The following is a 17,914-nucleotide window of genomic DNA, read 5'->3' on the forward strand; positions in this document are numbered from 1 at the left end:
AGGAGAGAGCGCCCCCGGCGGCCACACAGGAGAGAGCGCGCCTGGCGGCCACACAGGAGAGAGCGCCCCCCCCGGCGGCCACACAGGAGAGAGCGCCCCCCCCGGCGGCCACACAGGAGAGAGCGCCCCCCCCGGCGGCCACACAGGAGAGAGCGCCCCCCCCGGCGGCCACACAGGAGAGAGCGCCCCCCGGCGGCCACACAGGAGAGAGCGCCCCCCGGCGGCCACACAGGAGAGAGCGCCCCCCGGCGGCCACACAGGAGAGAGCGCCCCCCGGCGGCCACACAGCACCACCTTCCTGTACCCAACTTAAGGCACGACGGAGCCTCGTGTGTATAAATGTAGTCTGTAAACACAAAATACTTCTATTTATTCCCATAGTTTCTCGGATTCCTCTAGAGACGCCGCTCGTATCAATATAGAAATATAAAACCACAAGTAATGAGGCGGCGCCATACAACTGGTATACTGCGCTCCACAGAACCGGCCGCCTTATACTGCGCTCCACAGAACCGGCCGCCTTATACTGCGCTCCACAGAACCGGCCGCCTTATACTGCGCTCCACAGAACCGGCCGCCTTATACTGCGCTCCACAGAACCGGCCGCCTTATACTGCGCTCCACAGAACCGGCCGCCTTATACTGCGCTCCACAGAACCGGCCGCCTTATACTGCGCTCCACAGAACCGGCCGCCTTATACTGCGCTCCACAGAACCGGCCGCCTTATACTGCGCTCCACAGAACCGTCCGCCTTATACTGCGCTCCACAGAACCGTCCGCCTTATACTGCGCTCCACAGAACCGGCCGCCTTATACTGCGCTCCACAGAACCGTCCGCCTTATACTGCGCTCCACAGAACCGTCCGCCTTATACTGCGCTCCACAGAACCGGCCGCCTTATACTGCGCTCCACAGAACCGGCCGCCTTATACTGCGCTCCACAGAACCGGCCGCCTTATACTGCGCTCCACAGAACCGGCCGCCTTGTGCTGCGCCCCACAGAACCGATTATGGGGGTGGCCCCGGCCGATTCATCGTGATGTTACACAAAATTCTACAAGTATTTATTTGTCACACAGAATAAGACCGGATTGTACGGGAGCCGATAGACCACGTTATACCCCAGAACATCCGATGATCCAGAGACGACCATCAGGACGTTTCCTCCGGATTATCAGATGATAAATAGAAGAACGTTCCGTGATAATTCCATGCAGGAAATGGGTGAAATACTGAAAAATGGATAAGACTCCGAGGCCACAACTTACCGTCCTGTCATCTTCTGTCAGCCGCTCAAGTCAAGGTCCTGACAGTCCACACATGGAGGTCCTGACAGTCCACACATAAAGGTCCTGACAGTCCACACATGGAGGTCCTGACAGTCCACACATAAAGGTCCTGACAGTCCACACATAAAGGTCCTGACAGTCCACACATAAAGGTCCTGACAGTCCACACATGGAGGTCCTGAGAGGCTACATCAAGGAAACAATGGAAAAGCGTCAGAGGATGGAGCATGGGACAGGTGAGAGGGGTCTGCTCTACTAATGCTACCACAGAGGATAGGATTAGATACACAGCTCAGCAGACAGTATCACACAGGATAGGATTAGATACACAGCTCAGCAGACAGTATCACACATGATAGGATTAGATACACAGCTCAGCAGGCAACATCACACAGGATAGGATTAGATACACAGCTCAGCAGGCAACATCACACAGGATAGGATTAGATACACAACTCAGCAGACAGTATCACACATGATAGGATTAGATACACAGCTCAGTAGACAGTATCACACAGGATAGGATTAGATACACAGCTCAGCAGTCAGTATCACACATGATATGATTAGATACACGGCTCAGCAGGCAGTATCACACAGGATAGGATTAGATACACAGCTCAGCAGACAGTATCACACAGGATAGGATTAGATACACAGCTCAGGAGACAGTATCACACAGGATAGGATTAGATACACAGCTCAGCAGACAGTATCACACAGGATAGGATTAGATACACAGCTCAGCAGGCAGTATCACACAGGATAGGATTAGGTACACAGCTCAGCAGGCAACATCACACAGGATAGGATTAGATACACAGCTCAGCAGGCAACATCACACAGGATAGGATTAGATACACAACTCAGCAGACAGTATCACACATGATAGGATTAGATACACAGCTCAGTAGACAGTATCACACAGGATAGGATTAGATACACAGCTCAGCAGTCAGTATCACACATGATATGATTAGATACACGGCTCAGCAGGCAGTATCACACAGGATAGGATTAGATACACAGCTCAGCAGACAGTATCACACAGGATAGGATTAGATACACAGCTCAGGAGACAGTATCACACAGGATAGGATTAGATACACAGCTCAGCAGACAGTATCACACAGGATAGGATTAGATACACAGCTCAGCAGGCAGTATCACACAGGATAGGATTAGGTACACGGCTCAGCAGGCAACATCACACAGGATAGGATTAGATACACGGCTCAGCAGGCAGTATCACACAGGATAGGATTAGATACACAGCTCAGTCAGTATAACACATGATAGGATTAGATACACAGCTCAGTCAGTATCACACATGATAGGATTAGATACACCGCTCAGCAGGCAGTATCACACAGGATAGGATTAGATACACAGCTCAGCAGGCTGTATCACACAGGATAGGATTAGATACACAGCTCAGCAGGCAGTATCACACATGATAGGATTAGATACACGGCTCAGCAGGCAGTATCACACAGGATAGGATTAGATACACAGCTCAGCAGGCAGTATCACACATGATAGGATTAGATACACGGCTCAGCAGGCAGTATCACACAGGATAGGATTAGATACACAGCTCAGCAGGCAGTATCACACATGATAGGATTAGATACACGGCTCAGCAGACAGTATCACATAGGATAGGATTAGATACACAGCTCAGCAGACAGTATCACACAGGATAGGATTAGATACACAGCTCAGCAGGCTGTATCACAGGATAGGATTAGATACACAGCTCAGCAGGCAGTATCACACATGATAGGATTAGATACACGGCTCAGCAGGCAGTATCACACAGGATAGGATTAGATACACAGCTCAGCAGGCAGTATCACACATGATAGGATTAGATACACGGCTCAGCAGGCAGTATCACACAGGATAGGATTAGATACACGGCTCAGCAGGCAACATCACACAGGATAGGATTAGATACACGGCTCAGCAGGCAGTATCACACAGGATAGGATTAGATACACAGCTCAGTCAGTATCACAGATGATAGGATTAGATACAAAGCTCAGCAGGCAGTATCACACAGGATAGGATTAGATACACAGCTCAGCAGTCAGTATCACACAGGATAGGATTAGATACACAGCTCAGCAGGCTGTATCACACAGGATAGGATTAGATACACGGCTCAGCAGTCAGTATCACACAGGATAGGATTAGATACACGGCTCAGCAGGCAGTATCACACATGATAGGATTAGATACACGGCTCAGCAGGCAGTATCACACAGGATAGGATTAGATACACAGCTCAGCAGGCAGTATCACACATGATAGGATTAGATACACGACTCAGCAGGCAGTATCACACAGGATAGGATTAGATACACAGCTCAGCAGGCAGTATCACACAGGATAGGATTAGATACACAGCTCAGCAGACAGTATCACACAGGATAGGATTAGATACACAGCTCAGCAGGCAGTATCACACAGGATAGGATTAGATACACAGCTCAGCATACAGTATCACACAGGATAGGATTAGATACACAGCTCAGCAGGCAGTATCACACAGGATAGGATTAGATACACAGCTCAGCAGGCAGTATCACACAGGATAGGATTAGATACACAGATCAGCAGACAGTATCACACATGATAGGATTAGATACACAGCTCAGCAGGCAGTATCACACAGGATAGGATTAGATACACAGCTCAGCAGGCAGTATCACACAGGATAGGATTAGATACACAGCTCAGCAGGCAGTATCACACAGTATAGGATTAGATAGTATATAGCCCATGTATGGTGGTTGTCGGAGCTGCTATCTGGCTCTGTTGTCAGAGGGCCCTGAGTATTTGGCAGTAGGGGGCACATAGTACATATGGTGGAGCCGTTGGTCTTGTAGATACAGGAGAGAGCGGTGTAACCCCAGGGGGCAGGTATTGTGCTCCTTTGTCTCCTACTTCAGGACTTCAATATGTCCGTCCATCACCATCTAGTGGCTGAGCCGCAGCATTACACACACTATATATATATAGGCAGGCAGTACAAGATGGAAGTTGTAACTGTATATTTTATAATTGTAACCCCAGCCAAAATTTGTTTGGTCTCTGGGAGGCGGGGTCTCACATTACACCATCCCCCAATGTGTGAGAGGCAGGGACTTACATTACACCAGCCCCCGATGTGTGAGAGGCGGGGACTCGCATTACACCAGCCCCCGATGTGTGAGAGGCGGGGACTCGCATTACACCAGCCCCCGATGTGTGAGAGGCGGGGACTCGCATTACACCAGCCCCCGATGTGTGAGAGGCGGGGACTCGCATTACACCAGCCCCCGATGTGTGAGAGGCGGGGACTCGCATTACACCAGCCCCCGATGTGTGAGAGGCGGGGACTCGCATTACAGCAGTATATGTACCTATATACAGGCCTTGTACAACAGAGTACACAAAATATATGTATAAATACCATAATATGGAAAACACAAAATTTTATTGAACAAAATAATACACATATGATCACTGCAATAAAAACAACCCATAAAATCAATCCCTGGTGGACTAAAAGTACACCGCCAATCCTGTACAATCACATTGTAAACCACAGTCAGTCAATACATTACAAGTGTAAACATAAGGTTTCAATGTAACACACAAGTCAATCAATATAATATATTACAAGTGTAAACGAGAGGTTATAACGTAAACCTAATCTAAATAACATGGAACCTGGTAGGAGGTCATATAAACCAAACAAGACAAAATAAAGTGCATCATGCAAAATAGCTATATATACCAACCAGGCTGCATATTGAACAGGAGATGTGGCGCTGTACCAGACAACCCCGACGCGCGTTTCGCTGTCGCTTCCTCAGGGGGTAATAATGTTAGGTAGGCATGTACACTTATTTAAGCTCACAATAGTATTGGAAGACCAATCAGGAGACGCGATGACATCACATATGGGCCGGCACACATGAGCATTCATCCAATCATATATCGCAAACACATACACTCACTTCAAATAGCCATAATTAGTCTCAAAACAGAAAGCCAAAGTCACATTACAGCAGCCCCCGATGTGTGAGAGGCGGGGACTCACATTACACCAGCCCCCGATGTGTGAGAGGCGGGGACTCACATTACACCAGCCCCCGATGTGTGAGAGGAGAGGACTCACATTACACCAGCCCCCGATGTGTGAGAGGTGGGGACTCACATTACACCAGCCCCCGATGTGTGAGAGGCGGGGATTCGCATTACGCCAGCCCCCGATGTGTGAGAGGCGGGGACTCACATTACACCAGCCCCCGATGTGTGAGAGGCGGGGACTCACATTACACCAGCCCCCGATGTGTGAGAGGCGGGGACTCACATTACACCAGCCCCCGATGTGTGAGAGGAGAGGACTCACATTACACCAGCCCCCGATGTGTGAGAGGTGGGGACTCACATTACACCAGCCCCCGATGTGTGAGAGGCGGGGACTCGCATTACGCCAGCCCCCGATGTGTGAGAGGCGGGGACTCACATTACACCAGCCCCCGATGTGTGAGAGGCGGGGACTCACATTACACCAGCCCCCGATGTGTGAGAGGCGGGGACTCACATTACACCAGCCCCCGATGTGTGAGAGGCGGGGACTCACATTACACCAGCCCCCGATGTGTGAGAGGTGGGGACTCACATTACACCAGCCCCCGATGTGTGAGAGGCGGGTACTCGCATTACGCCAGCCTCCGATGTGTGAGAGGCGGGGACTCGCATTACACTAGCCACTGATGAGTGAGAGGCGGAGTCCCACATTACACAAGCCCCCGATGTGTGGGAGGCAAGACTCACATTACACCAGCCCCCGATGTGTGAGAGGCGGGGACTCACATTACACCAGCCCTCGATGTGTGAGAGGCGGGGACTCACATTACACCAGCCCTCGATGTGTGAGAGGCGGGAACTTTCACTACACCAGCCCCCGATGTGTGAGAGGCGGGGACTCACATTACACTTGCCCCCGATGTGTGAGAGGCGGGGACTCACATTACACCAACCCTCGATGTGTGAGAGGAGGGGACTCGCATTACACCAGCCCCCGATGTGTGAGAGGGGGGCTCGCATTACACCAGCCCCCGATGTGTGAGAGGTGGGGACTCGCATTACGCCAGCCCCCGATGTGTGAGAGGCGGGGACTCACATTACACCAGCTCCTGATGTGTGAGAGGCGGGGACTCGCATTACGCCAGCCTCCGATGTGTGAGAGGCGGGGACTCGCATTACACCAGCCCCTGATGTGTGAGAGGAGAGGACTCACATTACACCTGCCCCCGATGTGTGAGAGGCGGAGACTCACATTACACCAGCCCCCGATGTGTGAGAGGCTGGGACTCCCATTACGCCAGCCCTCGATGTGTGGGAGGCAAGACTCACATTACACCAGCCCCTGATGTGTGAGAGGCGGGAACTTTCATTACACCAGCCCCCGATGTGTGAGAGGCGGGGACTCACATTACACTTGCCCCTGATGTGTGAGAGGCGGGGACTCACATTACACCAGCCCCCGATGTGTGAGAGGCGGGGACTCACATTACACCAGCCCCCGATGTGTGAGAGGCGGGGACTCACATTACACCAGCCCCCGATGTGTGAGAGGAGAGGACTCACATTACACCAGCCCCCGATGTGTGAGAGGTGGGGACTCACATTACACCAGCCCCCGATGTGTGAGAGGCGGGGACTCGCATTACGCCAGCCCCCGATGTGTGAGAGGCGGGGACTCACATTACACCAGCCCCCGATGTGTGAGAGGCGGGGACTCACATTACACCAGCCCCCGATGTGTGAGAGGCGGGGACTCACATTACACCAGCCCCCGATGTGTGAGAGGCGGGGACTCACATTACACCAGCCCCCGATGTGTGAGAGGTGGGGACTCACATTACACCAGCCCCCGATGTGTGAGAGGCGGGTACTCGCATTACGCCAGCCTCCGATGTGTGAGAGGCGGGGACTCGCATTACACTAGCCACTGATGAGTGAGAGGCGGAGTCCCACATTACACAAGCCCCCGATGTGTGGGAGGCAAGACTCACATTACACCAGCCCCCGATGTGTGAGAGGCGGGGACTCACATTACACCAGCCCTCGATGTGTGAGAGGCGGGGACTCACATTACACCAGCCCTCGATGTGTGAGAGGCGGGAACTTTCACTACACCAGCCCCCGATGTGTGAGAGGCGGGGACTCACATTACACTTGCCCCCGATGTGTGAGAGGCGGGGACTCACATTACACCAACCCTCGATGTGTGAGAGGAGGGGACTCGCATTACACCAGCCCCCGATGTGTGAGAGGGGGGCTCGCATTACACCAGCCCCCGATGTGTGAGAGGTGGGGACTCGCATTACGCCAGCCCCCGATGTGTGAGAGGCGGGGACTCACATTACACCAGCTCCTGATGTGTGAGAGGCGGGGACTCGCATTACGCCAGCCTCCGATGTGTGAGAGGCGGGGACTCGCATTACACCAGCCCCTGATGTGTGAGAGGAGAGGACTCACATTACACCTGCCCCCGATGTGTGAGAGGCGGAGACTCACATTACACCAGCCCCCGATGTGTGAGAGGCTGGGACTCCCATTACGCCAGCCCTCGATGTGTGGGAGGCAAGACTCACATTACACCAGCCCCTGATGTGTGAGAGGCGGGAACTTTCATTACACCAGCCCCCGATGTGTGAGAGGCGGGGACTCACATTACACTTGCCCCTGATGTGTGAGAGGCGGGGACTCACATTACACCAACCCTCGATGTGTGAGAGGAGGGGACTCGCATTACACCAGCCCCCGATGTGTGAGAGGGGGGCTCGCATTACACCAGCCCCCGATGTGTGAGAGGTGGGGACTCGCATTACGCCAGCCCCCGATGTGTGAGAGGAGGGGACTCGCATTACACCGGCCCTGATGTGTGAGATGTGGAGACTCGCATTACACCAGCCCCCGATGTGTGAGATGTGGAGACTCGCTTTACACTAGCCCCCGATGTGTGAGAGGGGGGCTCGCATTACACCAGCCCCCGATGTGTGAGAGGTGGGGACTCGCATTACGCCAGCCCCCGATGTGTGAGAGGCGGGGACTCACATTACACCAGCTCCTGATGTGTGAGAGGCGGGGACTCGCATTACACTAGCCACTGATGAGTGAGAGGCGGAGTCTCACATTACACCAGCCCCCGATGTGTGAGAGGCGAGGACTCGCAATACGCCAGCCCCCGATGTGTGAAAGGCTGGGACGCACATTACACCAGCCCCCGATGTGTGAGAGGCGGGGACGCACATTACACTAGCCCCCGATGTGTGAGAGGCTGGGACTCACATTACACCAGCCCTCGATGTGTGAGAGGTGGGGACTCGCATTACACCAGCCCCTGATGTGTGAGAGGCGGAGACTCACATTACACCAGCCCCCGATGTGTGAGAAGCGGGGACTCCCATTACGCCAGCACCCGAGGTGTGAGAGGCGGGGATTCACATTACGCCAGCATCTGATGTGTGAGAGGCGAGGACTCGCAATACGCCAGCCCCCGATGTGTGAAAGGCTGGGACGCACATTACACCAGCCCCTGATGTGTGAGAGGAGAGGACTCACATTACACCTGCCCCCGATGTGTGAGAGGCGGAGACTCACATTACACCAGCCCCCGATGTGTGAAAAGCGGGGACTCCCATTACGCCAGCACCCGAGGTGTGAGAGGCGGGGATTCACATTACGCCAGCATCTGATGTGTGAGATGCGGGGACTCGAATTACACTAGCCACTGATGAGTGAGAGGCGGAGTCTCACATTACACCAGCCCCAGATGTGTGAGAGGTGGGGACTCGCATTACACTAGTCCCCGATGTGTGAGTGGGGGGGCTCACATTACATCAGCCCCCGATGTGTGAGAGGTGGAGACTCGCATTACACTAGCCCCCGATGTGTGAGAGGGGGGCTCGCATTACACCAGCCCTCGATGTGTGAGAGGCGGGGACTCACATTACACCAGCCCCCGATGTGTTAGAGGTGGGGACTCACATTACACCAGCCCCAGATGTGTGAGAGGCGGGGACTCACATTACACCAGCTCCCGATGTGTGAGAGGCGGGGACGCACATTACACCAGCCCCCGATGTGTGAGAGGCGGGGACGCACATTACACCAGCCCCCGATGTGTGAGAGGCTGGGACTCACATTACACCAGCCCCTGATGTGTGAGAGGAGAGGACTCACATTACACCTGCCCCCGATGTGTGAGAGGCGGAGACTCACATTACACCAGCCCCCGATGTGTGAGTAGCGGGGACTCCCATTACGCCAGCACCCGAGGTGTGAGAGGCGGGGATTCACATTACGCCAGCATCTGATGTGTGAGATGCGGGGACTCGAATTACACTAGCCACTGATGAGTGAGAGGCGGAGTCTCACATTACACCAGCCCCAGATGTGTGAGAGGTGGGGACTCGCATTACACTAGTCCCCGATGTGTGAGTGGGGGGGCTCACATTACATCAGCCCCCGATGTGTGAGAGGTGGAGACTCGCATTACACTAGCCCCCGATGTGTGAGAGGGGGGCTCGCATTACACCAGCCCTCGATGTGTGAGAGGCGGGGACTCACATTACACCAGCCCCCGATGTGTGAGAGGCGGGGACTCACATTACACCAGCCCCAGATGTGTGAGAGGCGGGGACTCACATTACACCAGCTCCCGATGTGTGAGAGGCGGGGACGCACATTACACCAGCCCCCGATGTGTGAGAGGCGGGGACGCACATTACACCAGCCCCCGATGTGTGAGAGGCGGGGACGCACATTACACCAGCCCCCGATGTGTGAGAGGAGGGGACTCACATTACACCAGCCCTCGATGTGTGAGAGGTGGGGACTCGCATTACACTAGCCCCCGATGTGTGAGAGGCGGGGACTCACATTACACCAGCCCCCGATGTGTGAGAGGAGGGGACTCACATTACACCGGCCCTGATGTGTGAGATGTGGAGACTCGCATTACACCAGCCCCCGATGTGTGAGATGTGGAGACTCGCATTACACTAGCCCCCGATGTGTGAGAGGGGGGCTCGCATTACACCAGCCCTAGATGTGTGAGAGGTGGGGACTCGCATTACGCCAGCCCCCGATGTGTGAGAGGCGGGTACTCGCATTACGCCAGCCTCCGATGTGTGAGAGGCGGGGACTCGCATTACACTAGCCACTGATGAGTGAGAGGCGGAGTCCCACATTACACAAGCCCCCGATGTGTGGGAGGCGAGGACTCGCATTACACCTGCCCCCGATGTGTGAGAGGCGGGGACTCACATTACACCAGCCCCCGATGTGTGAGAGGTGGGGACTCACATTACACCAGCCCCCGATGTGTGAGAGGCGGGGACTCGCATTACGCCAGCCTCCGATGTGTGAGAGGCGGGCACTCGCATTACACTAGCCACTGATGAGTGAGAGGCGGAGTCCCACATTACACAAGCCCCCGATGTGTGGGAGGCGGGGACTCACATTACACCAGCCCTCGATGTGTGGGAGGCGGGGACTCGCATTACACCTGCCCCCGATGTGTGAGAGGCAAGAGTCACATTACACCAGCCCCCGATGTGTGAGAGGCGGGAACTTTCATTACACCAGCCCCCGATGTGTGAGAGGCGGGGACTCACATTACACTTGCCCCCGATGTGTGAGAGGCGGGGACTCACATTACACCAACCCTCGATGTGTGAGAGGAGGGGACTCGCATTACACCAGCCCCCGATGTGTGAGAGGGGGGCTCGCATTACACCAGCTCCCGATGTGTGAGAGGTGGGGACTCGCATTACGCCAGCCCCCGATGTGTGAAAGGAGGGGACTCACATTACACCGGCCCTGATGTGTGAGATGTGGAGACTCGCATTACACCAGCCCCGGATGTGTGAGATGTGGAGACTCGCATTACACTAGCCCCCGATGTGTGAGAGGGGGGCTCGCATTACACCAGCCCCCGATGTGTGAGAGGTGGGGACTCGCATTACGCCAGCCCCCGATGTGTGAGAGGCGGGGACTCACATTACACCAACCCCCGATGTGTGAGAGGCGGGGACTCACATTACGCCAGCCCCCGTTGTGTGAGAGACGGAGACTCACATTAAGCCAGCTCCCGATGTGTGAGAGGCGGGGACTCGCATTACACCAGCCCCTGATGTGTGAGAGGAGGGGCTCACATTACACCAGCCCCCGATGTGTGAGAAATGGAGACTCACATTAAGCCAGCTCCCGACGTGTGAGAGGCTGGGACTCACGCTACACGAGCCCCGATGTGTGAGAGGCGGGGACGGACATTACGCCAGCCCCCGATGTGTGAGAGGCGGGGACGGACATTACGCCAGCCCCCGAAGTGTGAGAGGCGGGGACCGACATTACACCAGCCCCCCGATGTGTGAGAGGCGGGGACTCCCATTACGCCAGCCCCCGTTGTGTTGGAGGCGGGGACTCACATTACGCCAGCCCCCGATGTGTGAGAGGCTGGTACTTACATTACACCAGCCCCCGATGTGTGAGAGGCGGGGACTCCAATTATGCTTAGAGAATGCTTCCTCAGCCGCCGGAGGCCAGAGTCTGGGGTCAGCACCCTTTCTTGTTAAGGCCACAGTGGGAGATACAAGAGAAGAGATGTGTGGAATGAATTGCCGGTAATAATTCCCGATACCCAGAAATCCTACTGGGCGAGGCCACTAAAGTACCACAGTCAAGTTGATTGGATCCATCTGTAGGCCTTTATCGGAGATGATGTATCCAAGAAACAGAAGGCTCTTCTGATGGAACTGGCACTTCTCCAGTTCGTCATAGGGACGATCGGCCCTTAGGCGCCTAAGAACTTTTCGTACGTGGGTCGTGAGACTCCAGGTCAGCAGAGAACACCAAGATGTCGTCTAAGTAGACTACAACTAAGGTGTATAGGAAGTCTCTGAAGATATCATTAACAAATTCCTGAAATACTGCAGGCACATTGCACAGTTCAAAGGTCATGACCAGGTATTCTAAGTGCCCGTCTCGGGTGTTAAAGGCGGTCTGCCAGTCGAGGACAGGTGTGTGTTGCTGTAACCAAGGAAGTCCCAATAGAACTGAGGATGTAGAATGGGGAAGTACATAGAAAGACCGTCTCTCTTTATGCAAGGCACCAACTTGCAGTGGTTCAGTGCGATACTGGACTGGGTCACAGAGTATCTGCTCACTGACGGCCGAGATAAGAAGCGGCTTCTCTAGACGAACCACAGGGAAACAATGCTGGGAGACCAGAGCGGCATCCATGAAATTCCCTGCAAAGCCAGAATCCAGGAAGGCCGAGACTTGAACCAGACCACTGGTTTAAAAACTGAGTAGAACAGGAATACGCAGACGTGGAGATGCTTTGTTCTCACCTAGAGACGCTTCTCCCAAGAACCCTAGGTGAGTGCACCTCCATGGACGCTGAGGACGGGCAGGGTAAGTCTGAAGAAAATGTTCTGGACTGGCGCAATAGAGACAGAGATTCTTCAGACGTCGTCTTGTCTGCTCTCGTGGAGTCAGCTGTGTTCTATCCACCTGCATAAGTTCTTCAGAGGAAGATAGAGGTGGATTTGGAAAAACCACAACCAGGCAAGGAAGGCGTCGGGTCCTGAATGGCGCTTGATCTAGACGTTGCTCTGCAAGGCGCTCAGAGAACTGGATGTCTGAGTGGCCAAGTAGAGACGGCAGGTCCCGTGCCGACAAGGAGTCTTTTATCGGTTTGGAAAGTCCTTTTTTAAAGGTAGCAAGTAAGGCTGCTCTATTCCGGTCCAACTCCGAGGCTAAGGTACGGAATTGAACCGCGTGGTCACCAACAGAAGAGTCCCCTTGGCATAAGTTCAGCAGCACAGTCTCAACAGATGACGCCCGGTTGGTTCATCGAAGACAGATTGAAATTCTGTGAGAAAAGTGGTGAAGTCTCTACTGTCCCAGAGGGTCGTAGACCATGCCAGAGCTTTCCCAAAAGGCTGAATACGTAATTCACCTTCGACCTCTCTGTGATCAACTGCGTGGGCATAAGCTCCATGTGCAGAGAGCACTGCGTGATGAACCCTCTGCACAACTTGGGATCACCATCATATATGGATGGCATGAATAGATGCAGTCTGGGTTCTGCAGACAGAATGACTAAGCTGTTATAGCATAGCGAAGACTTGTCCGAGTTGCTGACCTTGCACGGACAATGACATAAGTGACACCTGAGACCGGAGTCTAAGTGGTACCCGGTTTTCACCAGAGCCCGCCGCAAAGCAGCTTGGACTTGTTGCGGCGTGATACCACCAGGTCATTCCACAGGCGCGACTTTGTCCACGGTGGTAGCCAAGGCGAAGTACAGAATCCTCAGGCAAACTTGTGGTCGGGGACAGGCAGGAGGTCGAGACACGCAGGACAGGATCGGAGTCAATAACGGACTCAGGCTCACAACAGGGATTCAGAAACACAGTAAATCGCATGGAACAGCTTTCTCTGAGGCATTAGGCACAAAGATCCTGCTGGAAAAGCTTGGAGATGCCGGCTTTTATCAATTTCCTGGAAATTGTCAGCACCAATTAGAGGTGCACTGGCCCTTTAACTCTTCGAGTGCCAGCGCGCTTGCGCCCTAGTAGGAGGTAGTGCAGGTAGTGTGATGGGTGTGTATAAGAGGAGGGTGCAGGTAGTGTGATGGGTGTGTATAGGAGGAGGGTGCAGGTAGTGTGAAGGGTGTGTATAGGAGGAGGGTGCAGGTAGTGTGAAGGGTGTGTATAGGAGGAGGGTGCAGGTAGTGTGATGGGTGTGTATAGGAGGAGGGTGCAGGTAGTGTGATGGGTGTGTAGAGGAGGAGGGTGCAGGTAGTGTGATGGGTGTGTAGACGGGGAGGGTGCAGGTAGTGTGAGGGGTGTGCATAGGAGGAGGGTGCAGGTAGTGTGATGGGTGTGCAGAGGAGGAGGGTGCAGGTAGTGTGATGGGTGTGTATAGGAGGAGGGTGCAGGTAGTGTGAAGGGTGTGTATAGGAGGAGGGTGCAGGTAGTGTGATGGGTGTGTAGAGGAGGAGGGTGCAGGTAGTGTGATGGGTGTGTAGACGGGGAGGGTGCAGGTAGTGTGAGGGGTGTGTAGACGGGGAGGGTGCAGGTAGTGTGAGGGGTGTGCATAGGAGGAGGGTGCAGGTAGTGTGAGGGGTGTGCATAGGAGGAGGAGGGTGCAGGTAGTGTGATGGGTGTGTATAGGAGGAGGGTGCAGGTAGTGTGAATGGTGTGCAGAGGAGGAGGGTGCAGGTAGTGTGAGGGGTGTGCATAGGAGGAGGGTGCAGGTAGTGTGATGGGTGTGCAGAGGAGGAGGGTGCAGGTAGTGTGATGGGTGTGTATAGGAGGAGGGTGCAGGTAGTGTGATGGGTGTGTAGAGGAGGAGGGTGCAGGTAGTGTGATGGTTGTGTATAGGAGGAGGGTGCAGGTAGTGTGATGGGTGTGTAGAGGAGGAGGGTGCAGGTAGTGTGATGGGTGTGCAGAGGAGGAGGGTGCAGGTAGTGTGATGGGTGCGCACAGGGTTGTAGATAGTTTAATGATTTTGGATTGTGAATTTTTATTTCTTGGAGTAAAAGTTTTGAAAAGTGGACGGGACCAGAAAGCATAAAGATGTTCTCCAGAGCAGGAGCCTCGGGGGTTTATAGATTGTGTAACTGGTGGATGAGACTATGGAGGGAGCGCGGGAGGAGGTCACTAGTATAAGAGGTGTTGGTGATATTAGGGTCCGGCCCTGTGGACGGGAACATCTCAGTATAAGGTGCCGGTGCTCCGCCATATAGAGCAGACAACATGAACATTACACACACTGTATCATATTCATTACTAACCGCCCCATGCAGGTACATTACACATGGTGGTGCCCCAGACAGCTGCCTGTACAGCCTGCGCTCAATACAACCCCCATCATACACTACTACTACACGTCCATCACATCAACACAAGATCACAGGAGCAGAAGAGTTTACCCCAAGTTACAAGCCCCGGCCCTGCCCCCAGGTCCCTTCCCCGGGCGCACACACCTGTGTATCTGCCCTTCCTCCGAGTCCGGCGTGGCACCTCCAGGTGGGTGTGATTGGGTATGTGAGCAGGGTGGTAGCGGGGAGGCCGGAGAGGACACGAGGGGGGATATACAGAGTGTAGGGGGTGTGATGGGTGCAGGGTGGCACATGGAGAGGATGACAACAAACATAGACAGTGGTAGAAGTTGGTTGGTACCAGACATGGCGGATGAGTGAGTGGAGCTTAAAGGATGGAGAAAAGTTGTACAGGACAGAGGTGGGGAGGATAAGAGCAATGGACACATGTCAAACAGGGAGATGACCTCGTAGAAGTTCCCGAGAGGTGAGACAGCAGAGAGTGGACGCTGGAGCAGAGGTAAGTACATGACATACAGCAGCGGGGTGGATGTGGAGAGCAGAGGTAAGTACATGACATACAGCAGCGGGGTGGATGTGGAGAGCAGGATTCCTCTGGAAATTTCGCTGCTTTATTTGAAGTGCGTAGTGTGGCTGACGTCATTCCCCACCTCTCCTCCTTCTCCTCCTCCTCCTCCTTCCTCTCAGCCTATGGCCTCCTCCTGCCTGAGCCTCCTCCTCCTTGTCATCCTCGCAGCTCGGCATTGTGTATGTGCCAGCACTCGCACCCTGCAGGGCACTTCTACCATGACATCTGCACATGACATGTAGAGTGTCAGCTCTTGGGGGCAGAGCCACATCTCCAGGTTTTTAGCTATGATCACCCCTGTCCCCCCCTCACTTCATGGTCGGTCCAGACCCATCATCATGGTGCTACTCCTCTCTGACCCCCTACATAAGGATCAGCCGGCCGAGTGTGCATGTGTCCTCCAGAAACACTGGAGGAGGCTACACCTGGAAGAGAACCAAATCAATCGATTCTCTATATCCTGCACGGATCCCTGACTCACTTTTCCATCAAATATAAAAGATATTCCTACTATTTCTCTTAAAGGATATTATCCATCCTGATAAACCAGGGAAATTACTCCTAGATCCAGGCACCGGGACTGTGGTATCTTCTTATACTTATTATCCGTGGCTTCCTTCCTTCTAATGAGCCAGAAGGGTAATTGTAACTTCACAGACTGTTACACTGTGCAAGATAAATAAGGCAGATGGAGGAGGTAAGTGCTGTGGGGACAGGGGGGAGACAGTGTAACAGCCCCTGAAGCTGCAGCACAGAAGGGCTCTGGTACAGTAACCAGAGCCATTCAGGCTCATTAGCATAATGATCAAAGTAGATTTTAGAAGAAAGAAGGCCATAGATAACAAATATAACAAAATTACAGTCGGGTGCCGAGATCGATGAGTAATGTCCCTGCTTTATCATGATAAGGACATAGTTTGTCCCTTATACAAATCCCTGGTCAGACCACACATGGAATATTGGGGGTCATTTACTAAGGGCCCGATTCGCGGTTTCCCGACGTGTTACCTGAATATTTCCGATTTGCGCCGATTTTCCCTGAATTGCCCCGGGATTTTGGCACACGTGATCGGATTGTGGCGCATCGGCGCCGGCATGCGCGCGACGCAAATTGGGGGACGTGGCCGAACGAAAACCCGACGTATTCGGAAAAATCGCCGCATTTAAGAACGGAAAATATGTCGCTCGGGGCGCGCTTACCTGCACTCAGCCGGCCTCGGTGAATTCCGGCGCGTTCAGATGCTTTTCAGCGCAGCAGCGCCACCTGGTGGACGGTGGAGGAACTGCCTTATTAAATCCCGGCCGGACCCGAATACGGAAGTAAATCTGCCCCATTGTGTACAGTTTTGGGCACCAGTGTGTAAAAAGGATATAGTAGAGCTGGAACGGGTGCAGAGGAGAGCAACCAGGATTATTAGGGGAATGGGGGGATTAGAATACACTGACAGATTACAAAATTTGGGATTATTCAGTTTAGAAAAAAGACGACTGAGGGGAGACCTCATTACAATGTACAAATACCTGAACGGACAGTACAAGGATCTCTCCAAAGATCTTTTTATACCTAGGCCTGTGACCAGGACAAGGGGGCATCCTCTGCACCTACAGGAGAGGAGGTTCTACCATCACCATAGACAGGGGACATCCTCTACACCTAGAGGAGAGGAGGTTCTACCATCACCATAGACAGGGGGCATCCTCTACACCTAGAGGAGAGGAGGTTCTACCATCACCATAGACAGGGGGCATCCTCTACACCTAGAGGAGAGGAGGTTCTACCATCACCATAGACAGGGGGCATCCTCTACACCTAGAGGAGAGGAGGTCCTACCATCACCATAGACAGGGGACATCCTCTGCGCCTAGAGGAGAGGCGATATTACCATCACCATAGACAGGGGACATCCTAGAGGAGAGGAGGTTCTACCATCACCATAGACAGGGGACATCTTCTACACCTAGAGGAGAGGAGGTTCTACCATCACCATAGACAAGAGGCATCCTCTACACCTAGAGGAGAGGAGGTTCCACCATCACCATAGACAGGGGGCATCCTCTACACCTAGAGCTGGGGAGGTTCTACCATCACCATAGACAGGGGACATCCTCTACACCTAGAGAAGAGGAGGTTC

General features: G+C 53.7%; 1 protein-coding gene across 3 annotated transcripts in view; it reads right to left on the reverse strand.

Moving 5' to 3' along the window:
• The window catches only part of KDM6B (lysine demethylase 6B), a 79,519-nt gene extending 63,664 nt beyond the window's left edge, over positions 1 to 15,855 (reverse strand). For 2 of the 3 annotated variants that reach the window (XM_072149932.1, XM_072149929.1), the window contains exons 1-2: positions 15,359 to 15,855; positions 1,270 to 1,476 (exon numbers count right to left, since the gene is read on the reverse strand). The gene's annotated coding sequence lies outside the window, so the exon portion shown is untranslated. The remainder of the gene's footprint in view (positions 1 to 1,269; positions 1,477 to 15,358) is intronic. The other variant, XM_072149930.1, reaches the window with a different exon arrangement.
• Positions 15,856 to 17,914: the final 2,059 nt, after the last annotated feature.

The sequence above is a fragment of the Engystomops pustulosus genome, chromosome 4 (genome assembly GCF_040894005.1).
Source record: "Engystomops pustulosus chromosome 4, aEngPut4.maternal, whole genome shotgun sequence".
NCBI classification, from domain to species: domain Eukaryota; kingdom Metazoa; phylum Chordata; class Amphibia; order Anura; family Leptodactylidae; genus Engystomops; species Engystomops pustulosus.